Source organism: Aquarana catesbeiana, linkage group LG02 (genome assembly GCF_042186555.1).
Source record: "Aquarana catesbeiana isolate 2022-GZ linkage group LG02, ASM4218655v1, whole genome shotgun sequence".
Lineage (NCBI taxonomy): Eukaryota > Metazoa > Chordata > Amphibia > Anura > Ranidae > Aquarana > Aquarana catesbeiana.
The window spans coordinates 188,363,222-188,376,771 of record NC_133325.1 but is presented as its reverse complement, the minus strand read 5'-3'; the positions used below and the strand labels follow the sequence as shown (position 1 = coordinate 188,376,771).

Sequence of the window (13,550 nt, the reverse complement as noted above, 5' to 3'; positions counted from 1 at the left end):
GTCAGAAAAAGTCCTGCCAGCAGCTTCTTTGGAGCGGTGAAGGAGTGGTGAAAACTCACCGCTCCTCCCCATGAGCTGCTATATCACTGGCAAAACACCGCTATGGAGGCGTTTTGTGGGCAGATTTAACCCCTTTTTGGTCGCTAGCGGGGGGTTCAAACCGCTCCGCTAGTAGCCAAATAGCGCAGCTAAAACGACAGTAAAGTGAGCACTAAAAAATTTTAGCGCCACTTTACCGCTGACGCCCGGGGTGGTACAGTGTGAAAGGGGTCTTTGATCTGAATGGACGATGACAGGTTCTCTTTACTGCCTGACACCCCTAGGTGCCTGATCCCCCTCTCAGATCTCCTGTAGGGGGCCCCAGAGCCCACACACTGGACAGATCCAATCTGCAGAGAGATATAATATCTGCAATGATAGATCCCACCAGAACATACAGACAGCTGAGGGGGAGGCCAGCCTGACACATCACCCCCCCCCCCCCCCCCACCAGCACAGTGAGTGGATGGAACATCACACAGTATGTAGTACCCAGGAAGTGATGTCCTCAGCACTGTACATAGTGATGGCATAATAACAAACCTCCCCAGAAAGCAGCTGACATGCTGGGACCTGAAGTCCCTCCTCTGCATGTCTGATACCCCACTGTCCAATCAGAGCTCAGCCTCCTCTCACTATACACTCACCTTACATTCACCTGCAGTGTTCTCCCTGTGTATAAGAACAGAAGCTGCTCATGCTGGAAAGGACGTAGAGGGAGGGGCGGGGCTTAGTTACAACCTGCTAGAGGGGAGGAGCTGCTGTGCTCTGTGCAAGGGAGGAGGGGGAGGAGCATTACATGTGAGTCGGCTCTTTCATTACACTGGTTGTTTGACAGAGGGGCGGGTCTGAGTAGCAGTCCCGCCCAAAACCGACATCACAACTTGGATCTGACAGGTGTAGTCTTTAATTGGAACTGCACAGTGAACATCCGGCTGGCTCCCTCGCCAATCCCTGGATGTGCTGGATGTTCACACTGCTGCAGGTCCTATTCAGCCACAAGTTGACATATAAGCAACATAATTATGCAGGACAAAGCCTTGCTGCCCAGCCACTCAGCAGCGCCCATTTCATATTGCGCCTATGGCACTTGCCATGTGTGCCATACCCTGGATACGCCACTGCTCATCAGACCAGAAAATCTTATTTCTCACCATCTTGGAGTCCTTCAGGTGTTTTTTAGCAAACTCCATGCAGGCTTTCATGTGTCTTGCACTGAGGAGAGGCTTCCGTCGGGCCACTCTGCCATAAAGCCCCGACTGGTGGAGGGCTGCAGTGATGGTTGACTTTCTACAACTTTCTCCCATCTCCCGACTGCATCTCTAGAGCTCAGCCACAGTGATCTTTGGGTTCTTCTTTACCTTTCTCACCAAGGCTCTTCTCCCCCGATAGCTCAGTTTGGCCGGACGGCCAGCTCTAGGAAGGGTTCTGGTCGTCCCAAACGTCTTCCATTTAAGGATTATGGAGGCCACTGTGCTCTTAGGAACCTTAAGTGCAGAAGAAATTTTTTTGTAACCTTGGCCAGATCTGTGCCTTGCCACAATTCTGTCTTTGAGCTCTTCAGGCAGTTCCTTTGACCTCATGATTTTCATTTGCTCTGACATGCACTGTGAGCTGTAAGGTCTTATATAGACAGGTGTGTGGCTTTCCTAATCAAGTCCAGTCAGTATAATCAAACACAGCTGGACTCAAATGAAGGTGTAAAACCATCTCAAGGATGATCAGATAAAATGGACAGCACCTGAGTTAAATATATGAGTGTCACAGCAAAGGGTCTGAATACTTAGGACCATGTGATATTTCAGTTTTTCTTTTTTAATAAATCTTCAAAAACGTCAACAGTTCTGTGTTTTTTCTGTCAATATGGGGTGCTGTGTGTACATTAATGAGGAAAAAAATGAACTTAAATGATTTTAGCAAATGGCTTCAATATAACCAAGAGTGAAAAATGTAAGGGGGTCTGAATACTTTCCATCCCCACTGTATATATATATATATATATATATATATATATATATATATATATATATATATATGTGTGTGTGTGTGCATGTATGTGTGTGTGTGTTTATATATATGTGTATGTGTGTGCGTACATGTTTGTTTACATGTATGTATGTACATTTGTATGCACTTTAAAATCCTGCCCCCCTATATGTGTACAATCCAAACTGATTTTTTTTCTCCTGTGTGTTCATAGTACTAGCAAAAATATGTTGTTCCTCTGAAAAGTGATCCATGCTCAGATCGCTTTTCAGAGGCATTTGACAGCCTGTTTTTTTTAACCCCCTAAATGCATCATCACTATGCTTCAACTGCGTGCAATGCACACAGTTGTGGAGTGGCTGCAGTGCAGCCCCATTCACCTAGGGGTATACTTCAAGGGTGCCCTGAGTGGAAAAAGATTGAGAAACACTGGCAAAGAGGAACCCATCTCTCCATTTTCTCCCTCCAGCCGCTGAATGCCTGCTGGAGGGAGAGGAGGAGAAGCGGGGGGAAATGGAGAAATCAGTTCCTTTATATGCAGCCACTCACTTGCGACCGGGCTCTGGCTTTCCTCCACCGGGCTCAGAGGAAAGGGCCCTGTCCGGGGTCAGGGGGGCCCTTCATGGTTTCTTGCATCGGAGCCTGAAGGTTCTACTTATGCCACTGTCACAAGGCATCTAATTAGCCCTCCTACTTCATATTTTAGGACTACAGAACGATTAGTGACTATTTTGTAAACATGGAAGAATGGGGGGAGGAGTTAAATAGTTTAGCAAAAGATAACTAGGTTGTGTTGTGAGCCCATAATAGTAGGACTGAGTGCATTTCTGGCAGATCAACAGATATTTTTCTGTTCTTACAGGGTCTTTAACCACTTCAATACCAGACACTTTCACCCCCTTCCTACCCAGGCCAATTTTCAACTTTCAGTACTGTCACACTTTGAATGACAATTGCGCGGTCATGCAACACTGTACCCATATGACATTTTTATCATTTTTTTGAGACGGATAGAGCATTCTTTTGGTTTTTTATTTCTTGGAAAACAAACGAACAGTTTGAAAAAAAAAAGTTTTTCTTGGTTTCTGTTATAAAATTTTGTAACTAAGTAATTTTTCTCCTACACTGATATGCGCTGAAGAGGCTGCACTGACGGACACTGATAGGCTGCACTGATGAGGTGTCACTAATGGGCACCGATGAGGAGACACTAATATGCAGCACTGATGTGCACTGATCAGCGGCACTGATATGCAGAACTGATGGGCACTGATAGGCAGCACTTATGGGCATTGATAGACAGCACTTATGGGCACTGATAGTGGGCACTAATAGATGGCACTGATGAGGAGGCACTGATGGGCATTTACAGGCATCACTGATGGGCACTGAAAGACAGCACTGATGGGCACTGACAGGCATCACTGATGGGCACTGATTGACAGCACTGACAGGCATCCTGATGGGCACTGACGGGCATCACTTATGCTCACTGACGGGCAGCACTGATGGGGCTGCACTGATAATCAAGGCACTGATTATCAGTGTAGATGTCCCCACGGAGGAATGTCACTTATCAGCTCTCCTCACATGCTGTCAGCATGAGGAGAGGAATGCCGATAACCGGCATTTCCTATTTACACTGTGATCAGCTGTGATTGGACACATCTGACCACATGGAAAAGAGCCTACGTCATAAGCTCTTTAGCGTGATTGGTGATGCGCTGTGTCCGAGGGACATTGCGCTCAACCGATCACTGTGCTGCGCACCCCTGGGGACGCGCACAAGCGGCGCATTTTGAAGGATGTCATGCGACGTCCAGTCAGGTTGGGAAAGCCACCCCAGCCATCATTCTGCTTTAGGCCGGGCGGGAAGGAGTTAAAAATTTAATTTGGGTACAGTGTTGCATGACCGTGCAATTGTCAATCAAAGTGTGACAGCGCTGAAAGCTGAAAATTGGCCTGAGCAGGAAGGGGGTAAAAGTGTCTGGTATTGAAGCGGTTAAGGGGATCCTTTGGGGTCCCCCGGATCAGCAGAGCTAACTCGATAAAGGAGCATGGCTTTGCTTACTCCTGTCAAAGCTGCCTCTCTGATAAATTGTGGGGGAATATTCAAGAAACAGCAGGAGAGACAAAGGCACCCGGATCTACAGAATGAATGAAGCAGAAGCAGGGAGATCCTTGCACTGCAGGCTGTCAGGTATATTTTCCTCTCCAGCAAAGAGAACAGTGACCAGAAAAGCAGTGATATCACCAAATTACTCAAAATCCAGTCCAGACTGACAATCAGAAGCAGTGGTGCCTTGGATGATCTAACACTGCAAACATACATATATATGCTGTACATATGTAGCCCTTTTTTGGGGCCTTATGGTAAATGGTCCTCCCCAAACAGGATATTGCGCTAAACCTGTAGGTAACTAAGAGAAACAGAACTTTCGTTAAGTGGAAGAGTGAGTTTGGTAATAAGTTGACAGTGCCTTCCCCCACGACAGGGCCTCTATGAACAAAGGGGATACCTTTCCTGGGGAAATAACCTGTAATTTAATCAAAGTATTTGGGAGAAGAGGCACTTCTACAACTAGCATATAATATTAACCATAAGATTATAGATACACACCACACTATCAAAATAATACAAGCTTTATTGAAAAGATTAATAACCTTACTTACATCCAATGCACATACAGGTATTATCAGCAAAGGGCCTAACAAGAGTCCTGCTGGAATTGTGCACATATACCCAGGTATCAGTGGCGGATGGTGTTCAATATTTGGGGGGGGGGGGCGGCAAACCAACGCCCACCCTTCACCATGGGAGACGGACAGGAAGGCAGATGACAAGGATCCGGGGTAGGGCTGCTGCTCCTCGCTCCAGCTACTCCTCGCTCCGGGGCCGTTGCTTCTCCTCCCAGCCGAACAGGAAGTGGGTCCTGAGACCAGATTGGCCGGGAGTCCTAAGACTCCCTGGTCAATTGGATCTCAGGAGCCGCTTCATGATTGGCCAGGAGGAGAATCAGGAAGACAATAGTGAATATTAATTTGCTGTTGTCACATAACTGGGTGGGCTCAGAGTACAGTGATCTTGTCATGTCTAATCTGTGATGCAAACAGACCTCTAACTACCAGAAGTGGCTGTCATATGCCTCAGCTGGCTCCAGTCTTTGCTGGTTATTAAGCCCTGAGCTAAAACTAGCTAAAGAATCCCAGACCAGAAGGGACAGGTTTAAGTAGACTAACAGGAGCTGCATATAAACTCGGTTGCAATAAAAAGGTTCACTTACTAACATACAGAAAGGTGACCACTACACATACATACTGTGTCACAGACCAAGCAAGCCACCAGTCATTAAATATATAAACCCAGAATCTATGGACAACAATAGTAAACTGTTAACATTGTAACACTTGCCTAATGACCTCTGATTCTGATCTGGAATAGCAATATAGTTCTTGCATGGGGACATGTGGTCTCTCTCACACACATACAGTACTGTGCAAAGTTTTAGGCAGGTGTGAAGAAATGCTGTAAAGTACAAAGGCTTTCAAAATTATATATTTTAATTGTTTATTTTTATTAATTTACGAAATGCAAAATAAGAAGAAAAATCTAAATTAAATCATTATTTGGTGCGACTACCCTTTGGCTTCAAAACAGCATCAATTCTTCTAGGTTCATTTGCACACAGTTTTTGAAGGAACACCACCACAATAGATTTGAAATGAAACAAACAATATATGCTTTAACTGCAGACTTTCAGCTTTAATTTGAGGTTATCTACATCCAAATCAGGTGAATGGTGTAGGAATTACAACAGTAAAAAATACTGTTTTTCTTTCAAAATTGTAGCTCTTTTTTTGTTTATAGCGCAAAAAATAAAAACCACAGAGGTGATCAAATACCACCAAAAGAAAGCTCTATTTGTGGGAAAAAAAGGACGCAAATTTTGTTTGGGTACAGCATTCCATGTCCGCCCAATTGTCAGTTAAAATGACGCAGTGCCAAATTTTAAAAAGTGCTCTGGTCAGGAAGGGGGTAAAATCTTCTGGGGCTGAAGTGGTTAATATGACATACAACCCCTAAAATACTATGCCCAGGAAGACAGCTCATTCAGTGCTGCAACCACTTCACCTTGCACCAACAGGTATTGAAGAGTCTTGTTTATTGGCAACTGACCATCTTGACTATATACAGGGGTTGATTTACTAAAACTGGAATCTGATGCAGCTGTCCATGGTAGCCAATCATCTTCTAATTTCTGCTTGTTCAATTAAGCTTTGAAAAAAAAAGAAACTTGGAAGCTGACTGGTTACTGTGCACAACTGTACCAGGTTTTGCACTCTCCAATTTTAGTACATTTTAGTAAATCAACCTAACAGAGTTGCTTTTACATAACTTTTGATTATTTGTGCTTAAAAGCATTATTAGCTAATGAATTGGTCTATGAGTATATGAAACTGGCCTTAGCTACCGCTGAATGCTAGTGGTTGAATCCTGCAGTAAAAATGAATAGAAGTTACAGGGATAGCCAAAATGAATCATAGATCTTGCTGTGCCTCAAGATATATGCAGGTATGTCCTTTGCATCTACAATGTGATGACTGTGGACTGTACAGTCATTTTTGCATCCAAATTAGACTGTATGCAAAAGTAAATTTTTATTTTTTAAATAATATGTATGTTAACATGGATTTAGAAAAACAATAAAAAACATTATCATTTTAATAACTGGCCTTATCATTAAGCAGTAGGAGCTCAAAAATACAGACCAGCACATTTCTTTTTTACTATGATTAGACCAACAAGTACAATATATTTTTTTTTTTTTTTATATTTCTGTTATATGACTGTAGTATAAACCTGGACATGGACATTAGTCAATGGTCAGATGATGAAAGAAACTTTACTTTGATTGCCGTTTATATAAACATCCATGCTGTGTATACCACCACCAGCACTAATCCAAGTTAAAGTGGTGTTCTGGCCTAAATGATACTTTTTAAATAAAAATACCCCTATAATACACAAGCTTAATGTATTCTAGTAAAGTTAGTCTGTAAACTAAGGTCTGTTTTGTTAGTTTATAGCAGTAGTTTGTTATTTTATAAAATTACAGCAGGCCGTGGCCATCTTAAGTGTGGGCATCTGAAGCCAGACTGTATTTCTTCCTGGATCTCATCCTTGCAGATCTCGCACATGCTCAGTGCAGCACAAGCAGTGTAATAGGTTTCAGGTCAGGTTTCCATAGCAATGGCAGTTTCAGAGGAAGTTACCGCCCCTTCCCAGAAGGCATTGCAAACAGGAAATGATGCGATGGGCCGCGGCCAGGGAGGAGGAAGTGAAAAATGAATACAGTAGATATACAGTAGGTGCTGAGAAAAAAAATTTAAAAATATCCAATTTGTTTACAGTGCACAGTTTAGTGAGGGATGCTGAAGAGTTGTAAAAGTGGGTGGAACTCCACTTTAAGAGCTACAGTAGGAAATCTTTAAACAGCCGAAGACCAGGAATCTGACACTGTCAGAAGTGTCAGATTCTGAAGATTTTTTTTTTTTTTAGCTAGAGGTTTCTCCTAACTACAGTAAAAATCACTGGCAGGAAAAGACATGAGTATTATTTTTTTTTTGCTTGCAGAGAACATTTTATTGAATTTAATTTAGCATTAATTCATGTAAAAAAAAATGTTCCCTTTACGTTTTAGCTTTGCAAAGTGATCAAGGTTTGACTTTTGTTTCCTTACCTGATATATTGTTTATTTTTTTCTATGTTATATCACTCTGTCTGTTCTCTTTCAGGTAGATAGGAAGGTGACTTTCCATACACAAGGACAATGAATGTGAATTATGGCTACAACCAATGTACATACTGTTGGATTTAAACAATGTGATTACTACTGTTTATACTGATGTCTGTGTAAACACATATAGTATCATTACACATATTAGCGTGCCTAGGGTTGTGCAAAGACAGACCCAAATGACAGTTTTGCTTTTACGGCATAGTACATTTTAAAGAGATGAACCTTTAGAACATAAACCCTGTGATAGCTGACACGTTTACAGCCTATTGATAAAGAGCACAAAAGCTAATGATTGCCAATGGCCTTTTTTTCCTGAGGCAATACATAAGTCAGTTTTTTTTTTTAAATGTCTAACAGACTTTTTCACCAAAGTCTGTGTTATGCAAATCCAGAGAAACTAATTGCATGTATTATGATGTAAAGAAAAAGGAAATGTGATTTTACAAAAAAAGAAAAGTAATAAAACAAATGTGTTTTTTTTTTTTTACAGCTTTATATACAAAGGGGGCCATTCTCCAGAAGATAGTGTCAGAAAGATACAGCCAATCATACATCCAGAATGATCACATGCGTGACTAGTATCTATGACTACCCAAAGTAATAAAACTGCAGTCTTTATGAACAGGGCAATTTTGTGTTGAATGTGTGTTCATCAAAGAAAGACTGTTCATATTAAATATCATTTGTGGATTAAATTAAATCCACAGAGCTGACATTTTGGGGGCGTTTTTTTTTAATTTTTTAAAAAAGAACTTTTCACATTTTTGATTTTCTATTTTAGTTTAAAATATTAAACACAATATGCATACACATCTTCTTCTTCTACCTGAAAGCATAATTCTAATTTTGTCTGGCATCTTCTCAAGTGTATAAAATAGATCTTCCATACAAAGATCTGGTGAGCAGTGTTTTTTGTCTATGGCTGGTAAGATCTTTGTCATAAGAGATCACGGGTTGAACACACTGTCCCGTTTTTTATACTGATAACACACTTAAGCTGCGATGACAGATTGCCTAATGCCCCATACACATGAGCGTACATTCTGCCAGCAAAAGTCAGTTGAGAACTTTTGGACGGAAATTGCGACCGTGTGTATGCTCCATCGGACTTTTGCTGGCAGAATTCCAGCCAGCAAAAGATTGAGAGCAGGTCCTCTATTTTTCGGTCAGAAAAAGTTCCTATCCGAAAATGCGTTCGTCTGTATGCAATTCGGACTTGCAAAAAATCACGCATGCTTGGAAACAATTCGACGCATGCTCGGAAGCACTGAACTTTATTTTCTCGGCTCGTCGTAGTGTTGTACCTCACCGTGTTCTTGACAGTCGAAAGTTCAGAGACCTTTTATCTGACCGTGTGTATGCAAGCCAAGCTTGAGTGAAATTCCGTCGGAAAAACCATCCAAGATTTTTCCAACGGAAATTCCGCTCGTGTGTACGGGGCATAACATGCACTGAATATGAAATGTCTATTTGTAAAAGGAGAAAGTCTGCTTGTTGTGACCAGAAGTGTTTGATCACCATTAAACCACCTTTTAACCGTTTAAAGTGTATTTATCCATTTTTTTTTAGTTTTAGGTAGGGTAGGAAAGGGTTAAAACCCCTGGCAGGTTATTTTTTTTGGCTGTCCACTATTGGGAAAAATTTTCATTCACTTCCTACACTGGTGGTGTAACAGAAAGTAAAGCCTCGTACACACGATCAGATTTTCCGATGGGAATTGTGTGATGACAGGCTGTTGGCGGAAAATCCTACCGTTTGTACGCTCCATCAGACAATTGTTGGCCAACTTTTGGTGGACAAATGTTGGATGGCAGGTTTATACATTTTCCGCGGGCAACAGTCTGTTGTCGGATTTTCCAAGCGTGTGTACACAAGTCCATCGGACAAAAGTCCAAAGTACAAACACGCATGCTCAGGAGCAAGGACGAGCCAGAAGCGGTCGTTCTTGTAAACTAGTAGTTCGTAATGGAGAATTAACATTCGTGACGTGGCAAATTATAAAATCTCGAAATGCAGCGCACATTCTCTTCTTCTTTAATGGGATAATAATGAAGCTGCTTTGCTGGGGATATTGATGGAGTTCTGCCAAACATATTTTAAAAGGCTTTTATTTTCTAGTGATATCAAGAATAATATTATTATGCTTGTTTTTTGGGGGTTTTTTGGGGAAAGTTACCACAACACCATTATCCTGTAGTTTTTAAGATCAAAGATACAACTATGTTGGTGTCCCTTGTTAATTTTACATTGTATTTTTTTTAATGTAACTGCCTACTCCCAAACTGTCATTTGAAGTAAAACACATAGCCAAGTATTATTCTACACATTTTTTTTATTGTGCATTAAAAAAAGAAAAGAATTAAAATTAGACATGATATCTGCCAATAGAACTTAACCAAAAAGTGCATTCTATGCATCCAATAATATAGAAAATATACCAAATCAAATCATTATTCAACCAAAAAATTAAATAAAAGCCTCATGCTTGTGTCCTGCTTCTTAATATAGGCGGTCAACAATGCCAAGAGTTGGTGAAAGCAGGGGTCCGTCATCCGGAGATAATTCCGAAAATCATCTGGATTATTCTCCTGGAGCTCCTGCAGCAATGGCATATGACATATTTAGTACGTCACTACGTTTGTGTTTGTTGGCTGACAATTGTGTGCCGTTTGTATGCAAGACAAGTTTTTGGCCAACACCCTTCGGAACAAAAGTTTGAGGCTTTGTCGGCGGAAAATCCGATCGCGTGTACGAGGCTTTAGATGAAATCTCCAATAGTAAGGGGAGTTTCCCCCTTAGATGAGCCTTTCTCAACCAGGGTTCCCCCATGTGGTTACTAGGGGTTCCTTGAGCAGTAAGCAGCTGGATCTCCCCCCTTCACTGACCACTAATGCAAAGTTGCAATTTTCAACTAACCCCCAAAGTAGAGGTTGCTTCTACACTGAACATATATGTGTTAGAGAACACCACAATGTTTACTGTGATTCTTGCTATATGCTATATTTCATTTCATTTTAAGATTATTAATGAAAATAATTTTATTGCATAGAAAAGTGGATGTTAAATGATCTGTCGTGGGTGTCAAATATACTAGGTATGCCAAATTTTGTTATTTAAACCTTTCTATGATGTATTGTTTATGCTAATGTTCCATGGGCTGTAATTATAATTATTTTTAACAGGGCTTCCCCTGAAGGAAAAAGGTTGAGAAAGGATACCTAAAGCTGACTATACATTATACAATTTTCTTTTTCAATTTCCTTGATATTTACCTTCAACTATGTAGTGCAATTGCCTGCCTGATTGCATACAAATTGAAAGTGTTTATGTTTGTCTTCATATTATATGGTTTTGTTAAATCTACAAGAAATCTGTACAATGTATGGCCAGCCTTAGACTGTTGTCCCTGGAATAGCTGTCCCCATTGAAAGATTTTCCTTAACTTTTTTGTTCTGGGGACAATATTAAAAGTTTGGGTGTCCCCTCACTTTCCTTCTAGATGACAATGATCACCAATACAAATAGGGAGGGTGAAACTTCTCAATGGGGACATAGACTGCAATAGAAAACTTGGCAGAGGGTTCAACCTTTCCCTACTCTTTCCAAAACTAAAAAAAAGGTTTTGTCTAGAGATACACTTTAATGCACTGAGACTGAAAAAAATGCTAAATCCAGATGGTTTGAAATGTATAATGTAATTATAGTCCAATGTTCTTTCTATATGTTGTAATGTAAAACATTTTTAGAAAAGCAGCCTTACCTCTAACAAATTGTTCTCTTTTTACTTTTTCAAAATAAGAAAACGTATATATAAAAAAAAAAAAAAAAAAGAATGCTGTGTAATAATCGCCTACCATACAAAGACACGGTTCACTGTATTACCTAATTCTACGTTTTGGTTTTTGAGATTGCTTTGTAAAATTGAAGCGCCAGTTATTAAATAGCAACCATTTATACCAAAAGTCTTAGACACCCCTTAATTAGTAGCATTTAGTAATTATAATAAGGTAATAGCTAGGCTGGAAAACATTTTCAGAAATGAAGAAAGAAAAATGTTTAGGATCTGTATAAGTACCTGTATGTTATTTGATTATATTACAGTATATATTATTATATTAAAGATTTTGTTATATTATTATTACTACTTGATTATATTGACAAAGAAAAATGATTAACTATTTTTAAGTGTGATATTCGGTATACCAATTATGTACTTTACATGTATTATGTTTGTACTTTTTTTTAGATATTAGTTGCCACCTACAGCTTAGCAAATTGATGTTGAACTTTGACCTGTGATCCCTCACTCACTTATCCCCCAAAGCAGCAAGCTTAAGGTAGCATTGTGTTTGAAGCCTGTGCACCTTACACAGGGAAATCCTGAAGAAGACAGAGCGGAATAGATGATAGGAAAGTTGAGTGAAAGAGGTGAATCCTGTGGATGGATAGAGGGGGGAGTGGAAAGTGACTTCAGGGAGTGGCTGTGCATGCACTATCCAGATCAACTACAGACACAGAGGAGAGATTCTGCCAGAGACATCTCTGAACAATCTGCTACAGACTTGTCAGCACATCCTAGACTTGTTGTGACCAGGTGACCAGGACAGTGACACAGAGACATGCACTAGCAGAACAGACGAGGATAGCTGGATCTAAAGGATTCCACTCATCATGGGGCACAGTGATGAGCTCAGAGGAAGCATCTATTGCACATAAGCAAGAAACAAACACTGGAGAGAAAAGGTAGGACAATAAAGGGCACATCAGGGCATCCCTGAGCAAGCCGAGGTCAAAATAGCAATGTAAAAACCCCTAAAGAAAGTACAGAAGAATCTTTACAAATTCACTGCTGATTTCTAATAATGCTGTCTAATGATACATTGTTGTGACATTATGTAATATATAGTGTTTTGCCATTACAAAGACATGTCTCAACATTTCATACACATCTGGTCAGCATTTTAAAATAATTTCAAGGGACATTGTTTCTGAGCCAAAAAAGCCAAAAAGCTTGCTAGTCTTCATTCTATCCTAATCAAGCTCAGTTATTTGGACAGCAACCGTGGTATTGTTAATAATGTAATAACAATGGCACAATGACTGCTTGGATGGGATGCTGGCAACTGCTGAACTGCAGCGCTCACAATTATCATCATTTTTTTTTTAAATAATTTCCTGGGACACTTTTTGCTAAAGCTCAACCTATATCATCCTGAATACCATGCCAGAGCACAGCGTGAGACTACAGCACCAAGTTTTGTATGTTTAATAAATTGGGTTGAATTCTTCCTAAATCTTAGCGTTGCTCTTTACTAAACATAAATTGTAAAAAAAAAACAGACAATGATAATATGTGATAGTGTAGCACTTCGTTAAAAACAGCATTTGTAGAGGACAATTGGTCATTTTTTTGGTGTTTTTTTTTGTTCAGTTGGTCAGGTTTGACATTTCCAGGGGCAATCACATCCAAGCCAAGGCATGAACTCTTTGTGCAAATCAGAAACAGTTGGGAGATATGTCAATATTTTCTAAAGGGTATCTGAATCAGGATTAGATGTAAATACATTGAGTTACAATGTATGCAGAGGTGATGGAATGTCTAAAAATGTATCTAGATGCGGAAATCAATATGAAATATAAATGGCATATAAGAATTGATTCATTGATATTGCTCCATAGATTTGCTTGTGATTTATCGGGATGGCAGTTGCAGTGAAGGCAATT

The 13,550-nt window shown here is 40.3% G+C and overlaps 1 protein-coding gene across 1 annotated transcript in view; it reads left to right on the top strand.

The window, feature by feature from the left end:
- Positions 1 to 12,292: 12,292 nt before the first annotated feature.
- Positions 12,293 to 13,550, top strand: part of WNT10B (Wnt family member 10B) — an 86,718-nt gene continuing 85,460 nt past the window's right edge. Inside the window, exon 1 of the mRNA XM_073614055.1 lies at positions 12,293 to 12,569. The gene's annotated coding sequence lies outside the window, so the exon portion shown is untranslated. The remainder of the gene's footprint in view (positions 12,570 to 13,550) is intronic.